Here is a 9619-nt window from a genome sequence, read left to right as displayed (position 1 = left end):
TCATAATTCATGAAAACCATGCGAAATACCGTAAAAGAATGATGTTTTCTTATGAAATTTGAATTCATATGAATAAATGATGGAATGGATTATTCCGCGAAAACTGCATTTTTATTGGACTAGACTCTGACGAGATTGCAATGGTCTTAGCATTTGTTCAATTATTTAGATTCTTCATAATAAGGAAAATTTCAAAGTCGACAATTCTACTACAATGATAGGAATCGGCCCAGAAATTATTGGTGAAACCCATAATGGTTCAGATCCATTTACATTCACCTGTATTTGTCGCACTGAAACTAAGGAGTGAGTGATCGCCACTGATTTTTTATATGTGGAATTGGAATTTCTTCCATTCGGAAGCTTATTACCAATGTAATACGTAAAGAGGAAAAAAAAGCATCGAGTAACGGTCACATAACTTCTGACAAATAGGCTTCTACCCCTGCTTTTTTTTACAACTGGTTGGTAAATTTGAAAAACTAGTTGTAAACGTATGACATGTGATAATCTATGAAAAATTTGAAAGTGTATCATAATGTTGTTTTCGATAAACTGTCTCCGCGAGAAAGAGAAGTCCTCTTTTTCTCTATTATTGCCTCTTTTCCCGCCCAGCATCATTCACGACTTCGTAGTAGACGTCCACCTGTGTTTTGGATACCGTTGTCTTTCATCTTGTTTTATAAAACTGCAATGCTTTTCGCAACTCAATGGTTAACTGGAAAAGCATGTTAAGTCCCTATGGAATTCTCACCGTATTATCTTATTCTCAGTTTCCCTTTCGACAGAGTCCCTTCACTCGTGTTAATCGTCGAAAAATATATATATATATAGACTGTCGGAATTATCATAGCGTATATTTTGGGACAAACCAAAGTATGCAACTGATGGATACGCCGTGACTGAGTTGCGTTGTCACAAAAAAATTCTAAGGCGCAAATATTTCGAACAAATCGCATATTTATTTACTTTGACTTTGGACAAGACAAACACGAGAGGCAATCAACTCTTACGTGTGTTATGCAGTGAATCACAAATGCATAAATAGCCCGGTCTGATGAAGCAAATATTCAGTTTCTTGTCAAACACTCATCATGGTGCGTGTTGTACTTTTCAGGGTAATATTTATCCCCGTCATCCAGGCCTTGGATATATTACCATGCACGGAAAGCATAACACCCGAGTTACTGGCGCGAGGGAATCAGATTTTGGAATCGGCCACTCCTCGCGGCTGTCAATTATATTAATCTTTCCCTGTTACACATACAGGTTACAGACCACACCGATGGTTGGCCTATTTTCACCACGAAGAAGAAAATTGCGTGTATGATACCTCGATGGCGTTTCTTCGAGTAGTAACCGGCTTGTTCACCGGCGTCGGTGGCTGAAGCGGCTAGGTGCGAGCCTAGTGTGCGAAAGGTTGTGAGTTCGATTCCCCGTGGAACCGAGTTTTTGAACCGGAGGCTCCGGCGAGCGGGAGGTCGCTAATATAGTGAACGCCTGTACCGGCATGGGTTTTCTGTGGTTTCCCATGCTACGCCTATGTTCCATAGGAGTGCGAATGCGGTGCAGTGTAGAATCCACAGCCCCATGCATAGGGTTGGATAGGGCCGATTAGCCAATCAGAGGGCAGAAAGGGCCGGAATATAAAAAAAAAAAAAACCGGCTTGTTCGAAGAGCGCTGCCCTGCAGGATGCCAAATAAGAAGCGTTTCAGTAAATCCAGATTCCAACAATGCGGTCATTGTAGTGGAATACTGGATATTGTACACCTGCGCACGGAGGAGAAGACGAACCCATCGAATGATTTTGGAACTCAGTTACTCGAACAATACCATGGTTGCATGAGTTTGCAAAGGTAAAGCGGAATCTTTCCTCAGCCACATGGCTCCTTACGAATCGTGTCAAAATGTAGCCGAACTGTTCATGCCGAGGGCAAAGATTGAAATACAGATCTCTCGACCAGGCGTTCATTAAGTGCAATGGGTCGAAGGTAAAAAGACGAGTGATTCTATATGGGCCATTCCGCCAAATATCGGCGGCAATCTGGCCTCAAAATTTTCGACAATTTTTTTCTTGCTTCTTCTAAATTCTTATATATATATAAAAGAAGATTTTTCAACGCGTGAAGGTCCCGCGGCTCAATTAGAGGCCGTCCGCATGATTACGAATTTTAGACTTGAAATCTTTCGCTCTTATAGAACGTATTAAAAGATGCTAAGAAACAAAATCAAAATATAGTTTTTGATCGGAAATGTTCTGAATTTTCCGAAAATGATGTTCATTTTCTCCCTCCACCCCTCCTCCATCGTGAAAATCGAAAAAGAAACTTCCAAACGTCATTTTTGGCAAATTCGCCATTTTTTTTTCAAATCTGATATTTTATCTCAAAAATTCAGAGAATTTCCGATCAAAATTATATTTGAAACTTGTGATCTATGATGCTCATCTGCAGAAAGATGATTCTAAAAAAGCGAATATTCGAAAAATAATAATATTGTAGGAAGAAGACGATATTTCCATAGAAGATGATGATATTATAGAAAATAGAGAATTTCCATGAAATATGGTCTTGGTTCTATGATATTCATCATTTTTTGAATATTCATTTTTTTGCCTGTTATTTTTCTTTACTTGAGCATTATAGAAGCGAACAAGTTTCAAATATGATTTTGATCGAAAATTTTCTAAATTAAAAAAAAAAAATTAGATTTAAAAAAAAATGGCGAATTTGCCAAAAATGAAATTTAAAGGTTTCTTTTTCGATTTTCACGATGGAGGAGGAGTGGGGGGAGAAAATGAACATCATTTCCGGAAAATTCAGAATATTTCCGATCAAAAACTATGTTTTGATTTTTTTTTCTAAGCATTTCTACGAACGTTCGATTCGATTGAACAATTTTCGCGTAAAATCGTTAAACCTTGCGCAGCCCCGCCAATTAAAAGACGGGACCTTTCCTAGTCGAGAAATCTTTTTTTCTATACACAATTAGTACAAAGAAGCAAAAAAAAAAAGTATCGAANGCGATTGAACAATTTTCGCGTAAAATCGTTAAACCTTGCGCAGCCCGTCCAATTAAAAGACAGGACCTTTCCTTGTCGAGAAATCTTTTTTTCTATACGCAAGTAGTACAAAGAAGTAAAAAAAAAAGTATCGAAAATTTTGAGGCCAGATTTCCGCCGATATTTGGCGGAATGACCCATGTAGTTTATTAGCATTGGGAGTTCACTATGATAGATTTTTTTTAATTTAGGGGGGGGGACCCGGTGAGTTTTGCAAGTCTTCGGTTGATGTAGAGGCCCATTGAGTGATTTTTGTTATATGATGGGAAATATTGAATAGTGGGAAAAATGATGGACCCAATCGATTTTGCCCCGTACTTCCACGGAAAACACCGTTTTTCGTGTTTCTATCTTTAAAATCATTCTCGTTCCACAATTTTGATCTGCTTAAAAACTTTTTTTTCTCAAACGATTTGGTGGACTACAAAGATCACAATTAAGCTTTCGTTTTACGATGCGTCAAATAGATCATTAAAAAATTGAAAGAAGTGAGAGAAAAAAATTCGAAAAAACATTAAGCAAATTTTCGGAAATAATATGGGTTCAAGTCAAAATTTAAGCATTATATTAATTTAATTAATCAAAATAATTAATTAAATTTTAATAATGTAATTTTAATTCAATAATTTAAATTGAATAATTAATTTTTAACGATTTAATTTAATTTAATTAATTGAAATAATTGATTAAATTAATAATTAATTAATTATTATTTTTTTAATAATTGGGTGGTGCCAGATGGTATGACCGTTGTGGTCTTTTACTAACCCGTCCCAGTACCTATGCGGTACCCCACCCTAATTCCCTACCCGCACTTGCCTTTAAGCTAACTTATATCTAACTCCACATAACTAACTCCACATGCACTGGGTTCGTTTTCCGGCGATGAAAAAATCTTTCATCACCGGGACTCGAACCTGCACTACTGGGACGCTTTGGTTTATAGGGCCAGCACGCTGATGACGAGCCCAAAGACGTCCTCTTATTTTTTTAAGAATGTAATTTAATTTAATTCAATTAAATGATTAATTAATTCAATTTTTTAATAATTTGCTCCATTTTTTTTTCATTATTTTCAATTTTTTAATGATCTATTCGACGAATCGTGAAACGGAAGCTTAACTTTGTTCTTTAAACTTTAACAAATATTGGAAAAAAAAATTAACGGGATCAAAATTGTGGAACGATGATGGTTTTAAATGTAGTAACACGAAAAACGAAGTTTTCCGTGGAAGTATGGGGCAAAATCCATTTTGTCCATCATTTTTCCCACTATTCAACATATCCCATCATATAACAAAGGTCTTTCAATGAGCCCCTACATCCACCGTAGACTTACAAAAGTCACCGGGGTCTCCCCTTAACCTCTTTCTGAAACCGTTAAAATGTTGGCCTGAAATGAATTGGAATTAATTTTATCATCTTCTCCCTTTCGTCTTTCAGAGTTTACGTGAGGCTTGATGAAATCCACCCGAAACCCGAACCCAGGCTGAGCGGATTCATTTTGATTTTCTCTTCCTTTCTCTCTTTTTCAATTGTGTTGTTTATGAATTGTAATGATGGAAATAAACGTCATTCGAATTTTACTTTTCGCATTGAAAATTCTTCGCAGATTCGCAATAGTATGAAATATTAGAGATTTTCCAATTCTCATCTCAATTTTTAACTTCATTGTTAACTTTGAATACTCTACTACTGTAACGTCATTTGCGTTTATTTGAATAGCTTCCTAAGTAGAAATCTGCAGAGAGTTATCTCTGAGATGAAAAATCCATGTACTAATGTCTGCCCAAAAGATATCGCTCCCGCAGAGACGTCTTAAAGATAGCAAGAAGATGACTTTTGGAAAACGCTATCTTTTGGACAGACATTAGTATATGAAAACTTCTACTTGGGTTGAGAACAGAAAAAAATATTGTTTTTGAATAATATATGGAGTGAACCCTAAAGACATAAGTGACGTTTTTTGCATTATGGATCCCCTCCATATGATTCCAATGAACAGCGAGGCGAGGAGACCAACAATGTTAAAACTATTTTGATTTCCACCATCATACGCGGAGCAGTGAGCCTAGGATTCACTTTTTGTTTCTGCTAGGAGGAAAATTTCTGCTGTTCTGATTGATGGGAGGAGGATTGAAAGTAAAGGGAGGCTATTGTCGTTCGGGTGAATAGCGATCGTATGCGAAGGATCGTATACGACTACGAGTCGGGCGGGCAATAGGCAGGCAACATGCCCATCCGATTCCCAGTTGAATACGTTCCTTCGCATACGATCGCTATTCACCTGAACGATAATACCCTCGCAGTACGTGAGCGTGAGAGATCTCGTAGCCCTCTCAAGGTAAAATACTAGCCAATCAATACTGATCATGTGACTTCACTACAGCCACACCATAACGAAACAATTGTTCACATTCCTTTATAATCCCACTCATTATTTATACATTTAATTTTATCACTCCATCTTTGAATGAAAACTCTCATAGCATTCTTCAATTGTATAGAAAACTTGATAATTTTGTACTTTTATGTGTGAAAATAAAAATTCATCTGTTACAATAATTCAATCAGCTTGTGTAAATTCAAGTGATAAGAACGTTGATAACGAAAGTTCCTGTTTGTCCAATGACGAAAACCCTCACTCGTTGGGTACAGAGTTATTTTAGTTTTGAAAATATTTATCCAAATTTTTTAAAAATGTAATTTGAAAAAACTACTGTCATAATCATCGTGAAAACGAAAATACATTTCATTAAACGAAACGAAATTGAAACCAAATTTCATTATTTCAATGCAAGGGACCATCTCACTCATGAAAGACGGGATTATCTCAATAATAACTAATAATAAGTGGGGAGAAAAAGAATGATTTTGGTAGTTATCCCCGGCCCCCTTTTCAGTCGGCGGACACATCCGAAAGCGTCATTATCGAGTGAAGTTAGCCCATCTCCTCTGTGTATATTTTCTGCACCGAACAAACTTATATATGGGGAGTAGATGGACTGACTTCTCATTGCTCCAAGTTGCCTCTCGCGGCTCGCTTTAATTTGATTTTCAACGATCGAACCGACTACGACGCAATACCCGCAAACATCGAAATATTACATTAATTTGTAGTTTAACTGTCAGTGCAGTGTTTGGATATTTATTACTGGAATATATCGGATTTACAGACAGTGACAGATCTCAGATTCGGCATTGAACGTTTTGGTCCTTCGAGCCGGATCTGTGGAATAGTTTTCAGTTTTTCGCATTTTTCAAGTGATTTTCGGGAGTGTTTGTGGACAGCGTGCATTTGGACAGTGGTGCTCAACAGCGGCTTCACGACTTCGAGTTGGCGGGAAGCGAAGTTCGACTGCAAGCGGTGCTCAACCAGTTTCTCTCGCAGCACTTCAGAGACCTGCGGTACCGACCAGGCGGGGAATTCAAATTGACCAGCGTTCTCTAAAGGGAATTTTGTTGATTTTTTTTCCTTTATTGAATTTTTATTGGATTTCTCGTACCTGCAACCATGTGGACCTGCATCGGAGATTCATTTTTTTATAATTTCGATATTATTCAGGACTATTTTCGGAATTTTATTATTTTTTAGTCCTACGTTTTTTGGGATCGTCGAACCTGCGTCTTATAGTCTTCGGTTATTTTGAGCGGCTCTTTCCTGGACAACCGAGCTCAACCATTTCACTATTCACGCGGTTATTTTTTTGGGTTTTTGAGTTTTTTTCTGGATTTCGTTTTGTTTTCTTCTGGCTGTCACTGTACTTTCCTCGCTGAATATGACTTCTCTCGACGCGGTTATCAACCTACAGATGTCGCGTGCGACTCTCATTGAAGAAACTCTCTCAGATACGAAAAAGACGGAGGCACTGCAGCTCGTTGTTTCCACGTTTGAGTCAATGCTCGAAATGCTCCTGTCATATTGGGAGAAATTCAAAGTTGCTCACGAGAAGCTCATAGCAAGCAGTAGTAAAGTGGTCTGTTGGAAATTCCGTATTTCAAGTCACAAGTTTTTGATAAAACACTTGCAACTTTTCGCTCTGCTAAAGTCGCGCTCGCTCAGTTAATGGAGTTAAAAGGAGCTCCTAACCTAAATCAATCTAGGAGGGGCTCTCAGCCCAGCGCTAACTCGTCTCACGCAACTCGTAGAGCGTTACCAGAAATTGAACTATCGAAGTTCTCTGGAATTTACAGAGAGTGGAGGCCATGGCGTGACTTGTTCCACTCACTGGTCGGGAACAATCCTGATATTTCGGGAATATAGCGCATGGATTACCTACGTCTCTGTCTATCCGGTGAACCGCTTAGACTGATTTCAAATTTGCCCATCTCGGAGGAATCCTTTTCGATAGCTTGGGGGATCCTTACCGATCGCTACGAGAACAAGCGCTTGTTAGTTGCAGCTCATCTTGATCAACTCTTGAGTCCTTCTCCGATGCCCTCTCACAGCGCTACGGAACTCAACCGACTGACCAGCTCAGCCTCCGAAGCTCTCAGCGCGCTCAAGGCGCTGGATCAATCGACTGATCAGTCGGGTACAGTAGTTGTCCATGCTATTGTTCGTCGACTATCCAACAAGCTTCGTGAGGCATGGGAGAACAAAATTGGTGCCTCTACTGAGCATCCGACTCTCGAGCAGCTTACCGAGTTTCTTCAAGGCCGTTCCAGGGCGATGGAAACTATGGAAGTTGGGTTTGGTTCTCTCAACTCGAGCTCGACGAAATCCACTCAGCCCAGCGTGCTATCTCGCCTTGCGTCGAACCCCAGCAGAAAGGTCAACGCGATGACTTCCAATCGGCTAGCTCACCAGCTTTCTCAGCAGCCTCAAGGTCCAGCTCGAAAGTTACAGTCCACTGCAGCAAGAAAGGAAAACGACGCGACTTCGTTCGCAAGGAAGTCGTGGACCGTTTCTATCTGTGCTTTAACTGCCTGGGGAAGCACAGCATCAGGGTTTGTCAGACGACTCGCACGTATCTCCAATGCCAAGAGAGGCATCACACCCTGCTTCACCTGGATCGTTCTCGTCGCCCAGCTCAACGTGGTGCTGCGTCTCAGCAAGCTGCTTCCAGAGGCTCGGAGAGCCAACAAACTGGGACTAGCTCTGCTTCACTGACCAGCATACCTATTGTGACCTATACTCACACAGGTACGGCTACGCCATCTGTGTCTTCAGCAACGCTACAGCAATGAAGCGAACCTTCCCAAATGGCGATCTCTTGTTCGGCTCGCAGTTGTTCTGCGCAAACCTCTCGACCTGGAGTCCTTCTCGCAACCAGTTTAGCTCTTCTCATTAGCGATTTTTGTCCTCCATATAAAGTTCGCCTTTTATTGGATCCAGGTTATGAGCTTTCGCTCATCTCAGATAAGCTAGTTCAGAAGTTGAAATTGAAGAAACAGCGTAGTTCCATCCACATCTCAGGAGTGGGTGAATCATCGTTTGGGGCAACGTCCGGTGAAGTACATCTCACGCTTCAATCGATTCACTCGGACGAACGCATTCATGTTTCGGCTCACGTTCTTCATCAACTCACATCTTCGCTGCCGACCTTCTCAACAGAGCATCTCGAGTGGGACCATCTAGAGGATTTGCAGCTCGCAGATCCTCATTTTCGAGTTTCTGCACCAGTTGATCTTCCCATCGGAGCTGACGTTTTCGGATAACTCATTAGGCCAAGCGTAATTAAAGGAGGAGCGCAGGCTCCAGTTACTCAGTTAACCAGCTTTGGCTGGATCGTTTTTGGACCAACGGGATCGACTCAAAAGACCACTTGTTCTACTCATCACGTCAGCGTTTCGAATGAAGAGCTCCATGATCTTCTCAGCAAGTTCTGGGTTCAGGAGGAAATCCCTGGGAACAGGGGCTCGAGCCTCGCAGAACAGGAATTGAAGTGTGAACAGCACTTTCGTCGGACGCACTCGAGAGATAGCTCAGGGCGTTACATAGTTCGTATCGTCCAGCTCTAGCTTCTTTACATCGGATGCTCGGAAGGATCTCAAAAGATCAGCGCTTTCTCGAACTCTACTCTGACTTTCTCAGGGAATATGCAGATCTCGACCACATGAGGCTGGTAAGTCATTCTCACATTGGTTCTTCGTCTGCGGTTCAGGCGGAGACCGCCTGTTGTTCTGGCGAGATGACCTTGGCATATGAAGCGCAAGCTTCAGGAGGGTTGAGGGTCTCCGAGGAGCCTCAGGTAGGCCCGTCTGGCATTCGGGGGAGTCACTAGCTGCCTCATCATGATGTTGTCGGAGAGAGCAGCGAAACGACGAAACTGAGAGTGGTGTTTAACGGATCAGCGAAGACTAGCTCAGGAAAATCGCTCAACGATATCTTCCACATAGGGGCTAAGCTTCAGCGGGACATCACTGATGTACTTCTCTGGAGTAGGCTCCAGGGATGTGAAATCACTTGGATCGCATTGAACACTCATCCAGAATGTCAAAACGTTGTGGTGGAATTTCTGGTCTTCTCTATGTGTTTTAAAAAACTACGACGCAAACGAGTTCAACAGTGTAGTGGAACCAACTCATCTTCTGCTCGTGACGGATTTCAGAGT

The sequence above is a fragment of the Diachasma alloeum genome, unplaced genomic scaffold (assembly GCF_001412515.2).
Source record: "Diachasma alloeum isolate Michigan unplaced genomic scaffold, Dall2.0 Dall_scaffold_01908, whole genome shotgun sequence".
In the NCBI taxonomy this organism is placed as follows: Eukaryota; Metazoa; Arthropoda; class Insecta; order Hymenoptera; family Braconidae; genus Diachasma; species Diachasma alloeum.
This window is presented reverse-complemented; position numbering follows the sequence as displayed.